General features: G+C 33.9%; 1 protein-coding gene across 5 annotated transcripts in view; it reads left to right on the top strand.

Annotated features, from left to right (window-relative positions):
* Positions 1-17229, top strand: part of Tab2 (TGF-beta activated kinase 1/MAP3K7 binding protein 2) — a 76635-nt gene that overhangs the window by 16068 nt on the left and 43338 nt on the right. For 4 of the 5 annotated variants that reach the window (XM_013517376.1, XM_013517375.1, XM_005390614.2 and 1 more), the window contains exon 2: positions 8886-9035. The exons of the other annotated variant lie outside the window; for it this stretch is intronic. The gene's annotated coding sequence lies outside the window, so the exon portion shown is untranslated. The remainder of the gene's footprint in view (positions 1-8885; positions 9036-17229) is intronic. 5 annotated transcript variants of the gene reach the window in all.

The following is a 17229-nucleotide window of genomic DNA, read 5'->3' as shown; positions in this document are numbered from 1 at the left end:
TAGAAGAAAGGGAATGAATGCAAGACTTTTTGTGGGAATGATCAGTGAAACTTTGTCATTGATTATATGGGAAAGCAAAACGAATTGGAGACATGACTGGTTTCTAGCTTCATACTCATGCTATTTATAATTAACAGAAATACATTATTGAGTAGGAGGCAATGAGTTGAATTTTGGACAAGATGAGTTTAGGTTGGTAACAGGTATTGTTAGGTTGTTAGTTTACTTGTTCCAGTCCCACCCTTTCTTTCCCCCTCACTGTCTGAATTCCACTGCTATTAGTCTAAGAACTTTCCTTTAGGAAAAAGTTCTTTCTTTTTAGTCATAATCAACAGCAGAGGTTTAAACGTGTGCAGAGCAATTCCTTGTTTCTTACCACATTTACATCTTTTGTTCTATCCTTCCCCATGCAATGAAAAGCCTACTTAAGAATAAATATATTATTGTCAGTACCATCACCCCACACCACCTTTAGGAAACTGGTAGATGATATTTTAGGTTTTATATGAAATAAATGAGGCAACTGGTGAGTTCTTTGAAGAAAAATAAAACTCTATGAAGTATTTGTGATTCTATTATTAATCGTTGAGCAGAGTAACACCTCATACATCATGAACCAGTGGATAATAAAATACTTCCATAAGACAACTGAAACTTGCTCTCAAACCTATTTTTTTACATATTTTATTTGACGATTTAAAATACCTGTATTATATAGGGATGCAGATATTTATAGCTCCAAATATATTTAATAATTTTTTAATGTTTTATTACTTTCTAAAATAGGGGACCTCACACACATACAGCTCAAACTTGCATACTAAGCCTTTTCTTTGAAGATGGAAACAGCTTTTAGTTTCAGAATAAGTCAGGAATGCCAGGTTCTAGAACAATGCCCAGCACTAAGTTACTGTGTAAGAACTGAATCCATGAACTCTAGAACCTTAGCTGGCATGTAGTAGGTGCTTAGCAGATTTTTGGATTGAAGTATTGTTTTATGCCTGCTTTCCTTGATTTATGTCTTTCTTTTCTCTCTTGCTAAGACAAAATACCTGAAGCCCAAAATTAGGGAAAGGAAGGTGTGTTTAGCTCACAGTTCATAGACATTTCAGTCCATAATCAGCTGGCTTCAAGATAGGGTGGCATGGCACGGGGGCAGCACTTCAAGGCAGCAGAAGATAGCACAAATTCCTCCCTTTTATTGTATGCAGGCTACCCACCCTCAGATGGGTGTAGCACTTACACCATCTCCAGGCCTCCTCTTGCACAGGCTCAGGATGTTTACAAAGTGAGGACCCTGGCTCCCTGCTGAGTCACTTAGTTAAACCTCTAAACTTCTCAAGTTGACACAGTCAACCACAACAATTTTTTACTTACAATTCATTCCTGTCCAGTAAATGCCATGGTAATAAATAAGTGTGGGACCTAGGTTCTCATAAAGGTAAACCATAAGCTTAATTTATAATACTTGCTTTAGCTGCTTAATGGAATTTTGGGTCTTCTCTTGATATATTTTCTGGTAGTGAAAGCTGCCAAACCACTGAACTTACAGTACTTACTTCTTGAGAGTACTTATAAAGTATGGTTTCCTTGCCTATGTGTTACATAGCTAACGACCTATATTTAAGTGTATAGCCTATGTCCCCAGAGATTGTATAACTTTGAAAAGACACAGAGGTGGGACTATAAGAGAATAATTAAATGTCACATCATGAACTGTTAACCCACAGGATCATTGTTAGTATTCTAGGAGCAGAGCCCATATGTACTGAAGCAGGAGAAAAAGGATTTAAGAGGAGGTAAAATGAGTTGGTTTTGAAGAGGCAGTTATAATTTTAATAAGCATCAAAGTGTAGAAATGACATTCTAAGCAAGGGCAGTAGGTACTAAGAAAAGGAAGAGCTTCAACATGTTTAAACAAACCTGAGTTGATTCCTAAGGATGTAGAGACTGATGGAAAATAAAAGTAACTAGATTTAGTGGAGAGATTTTAGTCTAGGCTGAATGACCCTAAAGATATCGGACGATAAAATTTAGAGGGGTCTCCATTGGATGAGAAGTTATTTTTATTGATTTCTCATTGATTTAGCATTTTTTGTTATGATTTTAAGCAGCAGGCCAAAGTACAAGCAGTGCCAATTTTTATTACGAGTAATAAAAACACAGGTAATTTTCATATTACTTTGTAATTGTGAATATCTTTTAGATATGATTTCTGCATATTACTACTTCAAAATTAAAGTTGTGTTTAGACTCCTGCTAGATTTTATTGTGTTATATGTTAATAGGTAAATATATATCACAATAAGGTAACTGTGTTTTGTTATCGTTAGGGTTTTTTTTAAATTTCATACATTTAAAATCATTTTTAAAAAATAACTATATTTCAGTAAAATTGGCTTTCTTTATAATCCTTGGTATTTTTTAATGCCTTTAAAACCATTATAAAAGGGAATCTGACTTTCTGGAGACTGCCAAAGGTTTCCATGACCTATCATCTAGTCGCAACAGACTACAGAAGACATTGAAAAACTGCAGTGAGGGGTTTTAGGGCTAATCAAGAAGTCTTACAAATCTTGTTTTGTTTCAATTACAGGTTAAATACAGTTTATAAAATTTTAAACCTTCAAAAAGTTTTTTAAAAGTGAGGAGGAATACTCTCTAGCTTATAACTATAGATAAATTGAAGTTTGAAAAGATAATTGAAATTAATATATAATTCCAGGATCACTGTCCTAACCTTCATATATATGTTTCAGTTAATTGTTTTATGTAACTGAATTATTTAAGTAGCTAGATAGAAACATTTTTCAGTCTGTTATACTGTAATTAATAGGTCACTGCGAAGACCTCAGTGGCAAAGAGGTAAGCTGTGAGTCTGGTCATTTCAATTTTGTATGGAGAGATGAGGTAGCAGTAGGGATAGAGAAGAATTTCAAAAGGTATTTGGAGAGAAAAAGTATAGAATTTGGTTATATATGCAGGCTGAAATACATGGAGCTCTGTAAATACCAAGAAGAAAGGTAAGCAGAGAATACCTAAACCAATGTTTTAGAAAGAATATTGTACAGGTCTACAACTTACCTAAAAACCGAAGGCCTATTTATTTTGGAACTTTAAAATTTTTGTATTTTGTAAAGTAAAATGCTGTCTATCTTGTATATTATATAACCCCCCAGGAAGGTCTGAGACAACACCCTACAATTAAACACTAATATTTTCAGTGAAACATGGAAATAGTCACAGTAAGTGGGCTAATTCAAGGCTGTAACTAGTCTGACATCAATTCCGGTCAGATTTTTACCACCACCAGATGAGATTCAACATGAAACTTCATTTTTAAAAAATCTTTCCTGAGCTTTTTAGAACTTAGAACTACAGAAATGATTTGTTGATTTATTGACTGCAACATCCAGGGAAAAGAGCCTTTAGGGGTTCTATTTTGAAAAATGTCAATTGTAGAGTGGATGAGATTTGAAGATAGAGAAAGATTAAGGTAGCTTTGTTTTCAGGCTGAAAGAAACTGTTGCTTCTGACAAGTGGGAAGCTGGTGTGGAAGGGTTTGAGCATGCGTAAACACAATTTAAAAACATACTTTTGCTTCACTGAGGTTCCCTTTTATTCTCATATATTCTATATCATGGTTAGGTCAGCTTGAAAGCTTAGAAGATTTGAAGTTTAAATTTTTCTTTTCAAAGGAGCTCTTAATTTTCAGCAACCCACAAGGAGCCTGCAAGACTTGCTAAGAGCTTTGTTACTGCTTTGGGAGTGAATAAGAAAGGCACAGTATTCCTAGTTAAGTGAGGGCTGTGATCCTACTCACCAAAACAAAACTTGGAAAAGAAACTATAAGAAGTAGAATGAGATACTTGGCCCTTAACAAGTTTCTGTATGGTCAAATCCTTGCTCTGGCCACAGGCACAGCAGTGTGAGTAGATTTAGAAGTAGTCATTGTTAAGCAGCAGTGGTCTCTGACAACCAGGTGCTATTCTAAATGCTGTAGCAGCTGTCCATGCTTTTTCTACCAGCTGCAGCTAGATTGGGTCAAAACATCAACTCAGGTGGGAAACATAGTGGGAAGCATAGTGGTATGATTTTATTCCAAAATCTGCAGTGAAGACCATGCAAAAGTGTGTGATTAAGTAGATTTTAACTTTATTGATGTTCTGCACTTTTTAAAATACACTTTGATAAATGGGCTTATATATTGCTGTTGTCATATAACTAAAAAACAGACAAATCTTGTCAAAATAAAGCAAAGCTCAATAAGTACTCTTAAAATATTCTGTATTTACTATATTTAAATGTACAGTTATGATTCATAACAAATTGTCTTTATTAAACTTTTATTCAGATTCTGTTGACTTGTGTGACTAGAACTTTCTTTTTCTTACATAAAAGTATTAAACTAGATTATCCAATGCTCCTTTCAGCATCAAATTCCATGATTCTGAATGTTTTATCAGGTAGACAACATTTAAACTACAGTTTAAAAGAGATTGTCCTTAAGTTACACTGTGAGTGTAGATGAGGTGCCAAAAGAAAAAGTCAGAGAATGAATGTCATAATTTTTCACCTCTAAACATCCTTTTAACAAGCCTTAAGTCTAGAACTAAGGATCCTAGGAAACTAGAAGACTGCACAGTGTTGACCAGAAAAAGGAATTTTCAAGAGGAAAATTCTCAGTTTAAAGTTTTGATAGTAAAGTTTCTTAATCATCTGAACCTTGCAAAATCAGAGTGATAACTACTTAGTCTTCCACAGTGGTTTCATGAAGATTTAATGATACAGTGAGTTAGGAAGCACTTAGTAAAATTTAAAATATTCAGTGAATTTAAATGATTGCAAAAAGGTGGGAGAAAATCTTGAAGAGATTATTGGATTTGGTAATTTGAGTAGAAGTACTATCAAGGAGGAAACCTTGAAGGCCGATTAAAACAAACTTGGGGTCATGGTATAAATACTGAGGAGAGAAGTTTGGCAAGACATGAATTGTAAGAGAGATGAGCTCTAGCATGTTTATTCTTTATATTTCCATTGCAGTTTCTTCCATGCTTGGTGTTTCCTACTAGACCAGTAAATAGAGGGCAGGACCTACAACAACTTTTTTGGGGGGGGCGGATACAGGTTCTCACTGTAGTTCAGGCTGGCCTCAAACTCACAGCAATCCTCCTGCTGTGCTAGGATTACAGGCATAATCCTCCCAGGTGCTAGGATTATACAGGCATGTGCCACCATGCCTGGCTACAGCAGCAAGTTTAATAAATAACTTTGTGAATTAAGACTTGTGGAATTACTAGAAGATGTAACTGGTGCAGAAAAACTTTTTGGTATGAATGCACACATGGTTGTGTATTTAAGATGACTTACACATATTTATAGGTTGAAGGGAAAAATTGGAATGGTGTTGATTTTCTTAAGGAAATGTGAAAGGACAGGGTCTGGAGCCACAAATGAAAAACTAATCTTACCTAGTAAGAGATCCTTCCCTGCAAAAAATTACCAGATCCAGGAGATTTCTGCCTTTGCATTCTTTAAAACTTCAAGCCCCAGATAACTATTTCAGAACATAGAGAATTATTTCTGGTTCTTTTTACAAAGCCAGCATAACATGATAACAAAATGAATTTCACACAAAAGTTGTTGCAAACAATGTTTAATAAAATAGCAAATAGAATCTAACATTACATTAGCAGAATAATACTGTGACCAAGTGGAATTCATTCTAGGAATGTAGTAATCATAGTAATTCATATTAGTTAGTGGGAGGGAGATAGGACTATCTTAAAGGGTACCAAAAAGGGGAAGAGGAGGATTTCAACATTTATTTCTACCTAGAGTTCTTAGTAAAACAAGAATAAAGAGATATTCCAAAGTTTTTTATTATCTCAGACCAGAAGCCAACGTTTCTTACTAGAAATGGTAAAATACTAAAATTCCTCTTTTAATACCTAGTAACATGTTGAATTCCTATTAAAAAGTCATGAATCAAAAAAGATCTGGCCAAATATGTATAGTATATTTGTTTGCCTTGTTTTTCAGGTTGTTTGTTTTGTTTTCACTCTAATTTGGGCTGACCTTGAACTCATTATGAACCCTCAAGTAGGCCTCAAACTCACAGCAATCCTCCTGTCTCAGCCTCCCAAGACATTCGGGTTTACAGGCATGCACTACCACACCAGGCTTTTGCAGTATATGTTTGTTACACATATTGATACATTGAGCTTGGAGTTTGATAAATATACATAAAGTATCTTGACGATTTTTATTCCCCCTGCCCCTCTTCCTGCCCTCCACTCCCTCCTCCCCCAGGCCCATTCCCATCTCTACAGAATCTACCTTTCTTTTTCTTAACATGGCTGTTTTATTTTGCTTGTTCACTTCTTTATATTTTGGGTCTCTCAGACAAACCTTGTGATATTTAAGCCTTTGTGACTGACTTATTTCATTTAATAATGTTTTCTGGCCTCAAGATCCATCCATTTTCCTACAAATGACTTGAATTTATCCTTCTTTATGGCTGAGTAGTACTCCATTATGTACACATACCATATTATCCTTTCATCTGTTGATGGGGATATAGGCTGCTTCCATGATTTTAGCTGTTGTGAGTTGTGCTGCTACAAACATGCATATGCATGTATCATTTTAGTATGATAACTTTAGCTCTTTAGGGAAAATACCTGGGAGAGATATAGTTGGGTCACATGAAATTTCTGTTTTTAATTTTTTGAGAAATCTTCATACTGATTTCCAAAGTGGTGATACTGGTTTACAGCCCCACCAGCAATGTAGTAGGGTTCTGTTTTATAACATTGTTTTGGGAATGCTAACCAATATAATTAGACCAAAAAATAAAATAGATATATAGTGATTTTTGAAAAGGAGGCTGCAAATTTATTACTTATGGATGACGTTGTATGTCTGGAAAAGCCAAACTGTAAATAGTGAAATTTCAGTATGATGGCCAGCTATAAAGTTGAAGTACATAATAATGGTTTCTCTGAAGTGTTCTGTTTTTTGCTTTCTGAATAATACACCAATTTAATCTTATCTCTTTATTTGGAATGAGAACAATTTTGAAATAAAGTTGAGTGAATACATTTAGGAAATTTTTTTTTTTTAAATTCCTTGTGGCTTGTGATACTTGCTCTATTACTCGGTAATGTCAGAGAATGTGTAATACGATCTTTGAGCCATATTTGGTAAATAATAATTTTGTGTGGAACCCACTGTTCTATCAGTAAGAGGATAATTACTGCCCATATATAAGACTCTTCTTTGCTGTTAAAGCACTTCCTGACAAACCAAGTTATATTATGTATTGATGGCTTTTTTGTTTGTTAAGACGCTGTCTTCTAATATTTGTAACATTTTAACAAGAAGTGTGTTGAAACAAGTATTTTCTTCTTAACCTTGGGAGAGAAGTATTCTGTCTTGCTTACTGTAAATCATCTTTACATCTTAAATGTAAATTGTTGTATTTTTATTTAGCATGAGCTCTCAGAATTGAGCTGTCTCATGTATTTATTTATGTAGCTATGTAATAATTGTATCTCTTAGGATGTAATGCAGTTAATGTAGTGAAACCTTAAGCATAGCTGTTCCTTTTGCATTTATGAGAATGAAAATGTGTATACTCCTATTTCAAACAACAAATGAATAGATTTCATTATTTTGTGATGGAGAGAAATTTTTGGATACTCGTTATATGCTAGGCTGTTAGGTGCTTTATGTATTTTTTAGCTAAATCTCATTCATGACAGTCCATTGAGATGAGTAGTTTTTATTTAATAGAAAGGAAATTTCTATAGAGTATAATTGTAGGCCATGTCAAAATCAGATTTGAACTTAGCTCTCTTTTCTTCTTTAATTTTTTTCTCTACAACATACCATCAAGGTGGAAAGTTTGTATTTCTCACACAAAATTTTTTAGTATTTTGTTGTATTGTGAAGTACTTTAAAAACAGGAAGTTAAATTCTTTGAATCCCTGTGTGTGTGTGTGTGTGTGTGTGTGTGTGTGTGTGTATTGTCCCATTAGAATTTTCACATTTGACAATAGCAAAAAATTTAGTTTATTTTGACTGCTATAGAATTTCTTAGAAAAACTCCCAAGGGTACCAGCCTGCAAGCATAAGGCCGTCATTTCTGGACCCTAGAAATCTAATTAGTACAGCAGTCTACACTTTTAATGTAATACTATTTCTTTAACCTTTGTAGTTGGAAGTTTGTTTTTGGTTTTTGTTTTTATATGGGCCTAACAATTTTTTTTAAATCATTGAATCTATTTTGGTAATGGAAAAAAGAATTTCCAGTGTGGTTGAAAACCACATCTTATGAGCTGTTCTTTGCCTCCTTTAAGAATTGCCAAGGATTTTTTTAAAATTGAAACTTGAAATTGAGTTCATTGCTTGGATTTATCTAAAGCATTTAAGAAAACCCTGACAATTGATCATAGGAAATTAGGGAAGCAGTTAAAAAATAATAGCAAATACAATAGCAAAACAGCTGTAAAATAACCAGAAAATGAGGACTTTATAATTCCAGTTTTACCAATGAAAATAGATTTTGTTGTTGATTTTCTATGATACTTTGTTGGACAAGCTGTTGTTAAAAGCCATTAGAGATTTCATAAAAACTATGTTTGAATTTCTAGAACTGGGAATTTAAACTAGATTTGGGTAGATTAAGAGAATGCCTTAACTAAAGCTATTTGCTTTTTCTCTGATAACTTGTAATTTAAGAAATCCTTTTCTACTTCACAATATTTTATGTTAGAGACTTCAGAAACTATCTCATTGCTATTAGATCTTATAATGTTATCTGGTCACATTTCTTACTTTGCCTACCTATAGTTTACTCTAGTTTCTCTTCTACTTTCAAGGCTCCAGACCCAGTTCCTGGACCTGCCCTGGAAAAGAAGTATCCAGTAGAGATGAGCTCACTGCAGTTACTTAATTAAAAAATTTGTAAGCTGCAAAAATGGCAATGGGCCAGCCAAGAACAGCTACAGTTTGAATTTTTCTATTTCCAGGTATGCTAAAGTCCATGGCACCAGTCAAGATTAGCTGTGTAACGCCTTACTATGAAATCTGTAGTAACTACAACTTTACTTTCAAAATTTGTAGTCTTCTTGTGTTTAACACAGTAGCATCCCTAACATCTAGGTAATGAGTGGATAGTATTAACTTTAATATAACTTTTGCCTGAATATTTCTAATTAAGCTTGTTTGCTAGTAGTAGCAAACTAATGCAAAAACAGTTTACAAAAAATAAATTTGAAATTCTATTGAGTTAACCCTCATGAATATACAAAAGTATACTCTGGTCCTAACTCAAAAGTAAACATTAACATCAGCTGATCTCCTTTATGAGGTTTATATATGATACAAGTAGTAGAAGGGATAAAATTAATGAAACAGACTCCTTTCTGAGATCTTCATCTTTTGTGTGCTGCTGGTGTCTTCATGTAAAAAGGTAGTGCATTCGTCAGTAATTGACAGTCATAAATAATGTTTCTGGATAGAACCAAATAATATATTAAAGGTCTTTTATGTGAAGAATTTAACTATATTTTTAAATGTAACAGTATAATTAATATTGGCTAATTTTTAAACTTGGTTGCTTAAAAAAGTCAGATAAGAAAGTTATATATAGTTGAAATTATCCTAGATACAACACAAAAACTAACAACTGAGATTTTTTTGATGCCTTAGATTTTTAACCAAGGAAAATTACTTGTGAATGGTCAGATGGACAAAGTCTGTTAGTTTTTAAGGGTATTTATTGATTTTATCGGTTTATATAGCTGTAGAGACAGAATTAACCCACAGAAGATGACTTTATTTACTAAATAGGTAGGTAATCATATATATCTTTTGGGGGCTGGGGATTTAGCTCAGCGGCACAGCGCCTGCCCGGCAAGCGCAAGGTCATGTGTTCAATTCCTGGTACCGGAAGAAAAACAAAAACAAAAATACATATATATATCTTTTGATTTAAAATTCAGTTCCTAGGGCTGGGGATTTAGCTCAGCGGCAAAGCGCCTGCCTGGTAAGCGCAAGGTCGTGAGTTCGGTTCCCGGTACCAGAGAAAAACAAAATAAATAAATAAATAAAATAAAATAAAATTCAGTTCCTAAGTTACAAATTACCCAAAACTGAACAGAGGAATTGTGTATCCCATTTATTAATTTTGACAGATGATTCTAATATTCTAGCATATGTCTGACTCCTTTACATTTCTTTCTTCACTGTTGATACATAATAACTTTAACATAAGGCAATCTAGTTAGCATTAGGTCACTGATGATTTACAACATTTGTTGAAAGAATTGTGTCTCACAGATGTTGAATTAAGACTGGAAAAGGGGCAATTAGCAGAGTTACTAACACTATTAGAATAAATGGAAGGGGAAATTGAAGAAGGAATTTTATATGAATATTAAGTCTCACTTTCTCGGTAGTGAAATTTTTGTGTATTATTAAAAGTAAATTTTGTGTAAAATACTGTTAGGCATCATAGTGATGCAGAAATGAGTAAAGTTTTTTTGTGTGTATGAGCTTATAGATAAGCATAGTTGGTTGCCTGTGGCCATGGGTTGGTTCAGCACCAACCACAGATTGAAAATTAATTAGGCAGGCATGGTGGCACATACCTGAATCCTAGCACTCTGGGAGACTGAGGCAAGAAGATGGAAGGTTCCATCCCTTCTTAGGCAATTTAGCAAGACCCTGTCTTAGACCTTAAAAGATTTCAAAAGAGCTGGGAATATAGCTTAGTTTGAAGGCCCTGCAATCAATTCCTGGTACCAGGGGGAGAAAATTGGACCTAATATGATTGTATCTGTATTAAACATACAGAAATTCTTTCTTGTCATTATTTTCTAAATACTGTACTGCAACACCTATTTACAGAGGGTTTACATTGCATTAGCAATCATGAGTAATCTAGAGATGAAGTATATAAGAGAACGTGTAGTTTATATACAGGTACATTACCGTTTCATTTCCTTGTTTTTATTGGGGGGGGCATTGAGGCAGGGTCTCACTACATAATGCAGGTTGGCCTTGAGCTCGCTTACGTAGCCCAGGCTGGCTTCCAACTCTGCATGATCCTCCTGCCTCAGCCTCCCAAGTGCTGGGATTACAGGCATGCACCACCACACCCAGGACATCACCATTTTATAAAGGGTACTTGAGCATCTGTTGATTCTGGTATTCTTGGAGGGTCCTGGTACTTATCATCTTTGAATACTAAAGGACAACAAGAGTACCAGAGAATCAGCTTTCTGAAGGATGCAGTATTTCTATTGAGCCTTGAAGGATAAGATTCTTCAGAGAAAGTGACAAGAATATTTCTGTTACATATCCTAAAACCATTCTCTTAATGATCCACTCTGCTTGGAGAATAGTGGGGATTTACAGGGAAATGAAGCTATGTCACAGCATGTTTTTGAATGACAGGTAAAGGAGTTTGAGCTTAATTTAGCAGGCAGTGGGAATCCTTTGAAGATTTCTTGGCACTAATGCATATAAAAGTCAGTGAGTCTTTTTGAAAAAAGCTGGCTGCAGTAGAGTGAAAGTTGGAAAAACAGTTTGAGATTAGGCAGTAGTAATTTGTAATAAAGAACAGCATTTATTGTTCTATTTCCAGGCAAGAGTTTTATCTATAATTTCTCTTTAATCTTCTCTATAAGAATATTGTAAGAAGTAACCAAAATAATATTACTAAGCATTTAGCTTAGGACTTGGGCATCATGAGTTCTGAACCAGACTGATTATAGTACAGAAAAAATAGTGTCTTGTCTACCTTAAGGATATGGTGTTCATTGGAAACTTAGAAGTTTAATAGTAACAGTAAACCTACTTTTTAATTTTACTCCCTTCCTCTTTTTTGTAATCAGTTAAATTCTCATTGGTGGATGAATGCAATTTACTTAATTTGAGGGCTTGAAAAAGTAGTTTACCTTCAGTTAGCCGTGGGTGAAAAAATTACCTGGCCTTTTTTTTTTAACTATGGGTTATAAATTAAGAAACTCATACATTTAGAGATGGTTAGTTGTATACATAATCATATGAGCTCATAAGTAACATTTAAATTAAAACATAACTCTAAGTCTCATCTTTTATATATCCTTATAACTGAGCTGTTAACACTTTCAGCATAAACAGCATAGGCTTTGAGTTATTTGAAAATAGCTGTGGTTGGCTAAGTATACGTGCTTTCAAATGACATTCTCATACTGTGACTTTCCTATCCCACATATCAGAATGCACGTAATGTTATAGGAAAATATGAAGAGACTAATTCTCTTTCAGTTGCTTATACTTATTTGGGTATATGTTAATATACAGTATTTTTTAAAAACTGAAATAGGACAGAAATGGAACTAATTCCTTTAGAACCTTTCCTGTGCATTCATATAAAAATATCTTTTAAAATATCTTTTCATCTGTTTTGTCATATTATACGTGGAAACTGCATTTTGATTTTTAATCAAAAATATCATATAGGTCTTTCCATATAATTATTTGGATATGTTCATTAAGAAAAAGTAAAAGGTAGTATCACTATGCAATTATTTATTTATTTATTCCTCCTTGATGGGCATTCAGGTTGTTTAGGTAATGTCTGTCCTTGTATGCACTTCTTTATACATATGTGTTTTTGTCTAAATTCAGTGCTATGATTTGTATTGATACATAGATGTAAAGAAAGGACACTCAGTACTTTATTAGTAACAAATACTCATTTGTAATATGTCTAACCCACGAATTTAAACAGCACACTACCAGTGCTATCACACGTGCATACATACACACACAGACATCCTGGCAGCTGGCCAGCAGGCTACTCTGAAAAAATGTTAGCCAACAGCCATGACATTAGAAAGAGGATAAGCAGTTATGTGAGATGAACAGAAAAAAAAATGAGACTGAGAAAGAGATTGAACCCACATGGCGATCAACTAGTGAAACGTCTCATAACTTTCTGTAAATCTTCATGTTAAAGTGCCATTTTAAGTTAATATTTAACCATATTAAAATTTTTACATGTCATTGTGTTAATTGGTTCATTATAAATATTTATGGGGTAGAAGATGAAAATTGGTTCTTTCAAGGAGTTTCATTTTCTTTTTTCCTTTCCCTTTTACCTATAAATAAGAACATATTAACATTTAACTTGGGCTGGGGATTTAGCTCAGCGGCAAAAGCGCCTGCCTGGCAAGTGCAAGGTTGTGAGTTCGGTTCCCGGTACCGGAGAAAAACCAAAAAAAAAAAAATTTAACTCCTTTTTTTATAAAGATGATATTTATGCCAGGTTAGCTTATGCAAAAATTACAGTAAAGGGGGACGCTAAAAGGTAACTTCGTTTCCATCTTAAAACCCTAATTTATTGGAAAATATGAAATTGAAGATATGAATTGGAAAAATACATGCAGGGTAGTCATTTATGTAATGTTTTGTCTCAGATTTATTGTACTTTTCTTAATCCTTAGAAAATGGTAGCACCCACCACAAAAACCACAGTGCGTAACTTGCCAAGTGTGGCTAACTTGCACATTCCTTCTAGAAGAACTTATAAGTGGTAAATATTCAACCATAAGTGATCAATATTCATAGCCCTGAGGCAGTGCATTAAATGAGAAAATTGGGAAATTTTCTTAAAAGGAGATAGGTGTGGATCATGTTACTTCAGCTAGTAATGTTTACTAGTAAAAATGGGTAAAAAGATATTTCTTTAGAAAGTAAATTATTGGGCGGGAGATACAGCTTAGTGGCACAGCACCTGCCTGGCAAGTGCGAGGTTCTGAGTTCAATCCCTGGTACCAAAAAAAAAAAAAAAGAAAGAAAGAAAGAAAGTAAATTATTCCTGGCACAGAAAGTTAAAATAGTCAACTTTTTGGCATCATAATCCTTTGCTTTCTTCAAGCTTTTAAATAACACTAAAACTGAACATAATAGAGAATTAACATTTGAATGACTGATTTGATGTGTTCTTTTAGTTTTGCAAATATATGTAACATGATTTAGTATTACAACTGTTCTAAGATAAAGTTTATGTTAAAGGTTGATTATAATTATTTTCTATTTATCTTAAGTGGTAATTGAACTTTAGAGTTTACTTACATAGCTATAATTCATGAGCTTATTTTAGAAAAATAATTTTATATTAAACATTTCTTTGAAAGTGCTTTTGCCTTGATAGATTGTAACAACATACCCTAAGAGAAATAATTCTAGTAATTTTCTATAAAAATGATATTGTTTTGTAGGTTAAATTAATGGCATTGGTAAATTCTTTTAATCAGATGTATGAAGTGCACCAAGTATTACCTAAGTGACATACTATGTGATAGTTGCATAATACACTCAGTAATGTTAAAACAGTGTATTAGTAAGTAATTTGATTCTTCTTTTATGTTTAAATTTTAAATCTTCATTGAAATCAAAGATTTCAAAACTTGATTTAATTAAAAATTATAACATCAGCTATTCTGACACAACAGTAATTCTCTTTGTGATAAAGGTATTTCAAAATAACCTGTTGTAGTCTGATAATGTTAGCCAATTCACAGAGGAGACATGAATTATAATTAGTAGTAAGAAACTGTTAAGGTTATATTGACAACCAGATAGGTAGAAACATTCTGCCTTTGTATTGATTATACTAGGGAGGTCATTGTTAACAATTGTTAGGGTCAGAGGAGTTTTGACATACAGCCAGTTTAGTTAAAATTTAACATATGTATTCCTAAAAATAATTATGATGTACCAAAAGCATGCCTACCAAAACAACATAGAGCTTACAGAAAAAGAGATTAGAGTCATAGCAAAAAACTTCATCTGTGAATATGAATAGTAAAGATGGACTGAGGATGTGGTTCAATGGTGGAGCCTTTGCCTAGCACTAACAAGGACCAGGGTTTGATCCCTAGCACTGCAAAATAAAGATAAGAGCCTTCGGCAGAGGTACGGGCGCACAGCTGTAATCCCAGCACTCAGGAGACTGGGGCAAAAGGATCACCATGAATTCAAGACCAGCCTGGGCTACATACTGAGTTCAAGGCCAGCCTGAACTATATTTGTAGAGTGAGACCCTGTCTCAGAAAACCATAAAGAAAGAAACTTAATTTTAAAAAAAGATACTTGTTAAATGGTCAAAATATGTAAACACTGCAGTAAATATTGTGGTTTGCCTTTAACAAGACCTAAAGTTTACATAGGAAAGGTTATGGCTCATGACAAAAAAGTTTTCTGAAATCAGAAGAAAAGTTGTAACATAAGATGTGGCTGGGTATAATTCATCACAAGTACATGAAATAGTCAATAGATGTTAAAAATACACTTTTTGTGTATTTACATGTAGCTTGTTTCAGCTGGATATGGTTTTCTGTATTCACCTAGTGTTTCCCCCAAATGAAGTAGTAGCAAAATGTACTTTAATCTCTAATATATCAATCGTGTTGGAACAAATTTGTTGTTTCTAAACAGATGCTATAGCAGAACTGATACCTGAAAGTAAGGGAAATACTTGAGTTTGGGTGACTGCTACTTTTTATAATAGTCTTTAAAAGCTAGATGTGTTCAGATGTTTAGTGAGAGATTTATTGCAACAAATATGTACTGAACATCTCCTTACCATATACTAAGTTCTTAGGATACAACTGTGAAGAAGAGTCTCACCACTTTGGAGCTTACAAAGCTTATATAAAGAATTTTGCTTGTGTTCAGAAATTGGTTATAAGAGGTAAAATTGGATTGCTGGGTAGATAAATTCTAGCAAAGACTATCTTTTAACTTCTTAAGTAATATACTTTTATAAAGTAACTTCCTAGGATCCTGATCAACTCAGATTTCATGGTTTACAGAAAACATCATCATCTCTAATAGAAATTATGGAAGCCAGAATTTAATTTTAGGATATATGTTGAAATGGAGAGGTATTCTCCTTACCTTGTCTATAAACTGAGGGAGAATCCTAAGGCAGTTGAGCAGTGAGTATTACCTACTTGCTCATACTATTCTTCAATATTAAACATGAACTAAAATTTTCTTTGTTAAAATAAATTTGAGTAAAACACTCATGCAAGGATGAAACAAAGATAAAATGATTAGTATGTAGCTTTACATAATAATGTTAAAACAGTGTATTTCCAGGTCTTCTCTTTTAAAAAAACCATCATCACCATACACAATAAACCTTCATTGGCCTTCCTTATCTCCTGTAACAGATCCCTGCCACCAACACCTTTGTAATCCCCATCCTTCCTCTTGCCCCGAACACATGACTGATTCATTATCTCCAGAATTCATCCACTATTTGGTTCCCTTGGTTTAACTTATTATTTAAATATCTGCTTCAAGGCTCTGCCATTGCCTCCCTCAGTCTAGAGAGATCCTTAGGGGCTGGGGATTTAGCTTAGCGGCACAGCGCCTGCCTGGCAAGCGAAAGGTCATGAATTCGATTCCCAGTACTGGGAAAAAAAAATTTGAGAGATCCTTAACATACCTGCAGCACAATTTATACTGCTCAACTAGCATTTATGCACCACCTAGTATTGTTTGGCTTTTCCAGTAGTTTTCTCTGAGATTCCCATTTGCACTAGTTATTTGTCTCAGATACACCAAAAAAGAAGTCCTCAAAGGTTGAGTCAGCTTCAGTATTCTGCATCCAGCATCGCATATAGCCCTATTTGCTAAAGTTTTCTTTTTCTTTTTAAACCCATAATATTTAAAATAATTAGTATTATTGTTACCTTGTATACAATTATCCTTCACTATGTTTCCACTAATCTTTTGAAGTTTTTGAGTTGCTTTTTCCATTTTACAAAGAGCAAGGTGGTAGTATCAATGTTTTATTGGGATGTATATTTATTCATTGTGTACCTTGTTATTTTATGTGGGTTGCCCATTATTCTATAAGACACCTATTTTTCTTAATCACCATTTTATAGAGGAGGAAATTTAGACACAGAGAAATTAAGTGATTTGCCCAAGAAGACACTACAGGTGGCATATTATGCTTTTTTTTTTTTTTTTTTTTTTTTTTTTTAAGTTCTCTGTCTCTCCACTCCTTCCACCTGAACATAAAAACTGCACAGAACTTTTGCCTGGCTGCCAGCATAGGCAGCCCTCCCACCTCGCCTGCCAAGCTTTTAGCAGATGAAATAAAAGTCTATTTATAACCAGTCTCCAATGGATTTCCTCCCTACCTGTGGTTGT

This window comes from Chinchilla lanigera, unplaced genomic scaffold (assembly GCF_000276665.1).
Source record: "Chinchilla lanigera isolate Chin_1 unplaced genomic scaffold, ChiLan1.0 scaffold00038, whole genome shotgun sequence".
NCBI classification, from domain to species: domain Eukaryota; kingdom Metazoa; phylum Chordata; class Mammalia; order Rodentia; family Chinchillidae; genus Chinchilla; species Chinchilla lanigera.
This window is presented reverse-complemented; position numbering and strand designations above follow the sequence as displayed.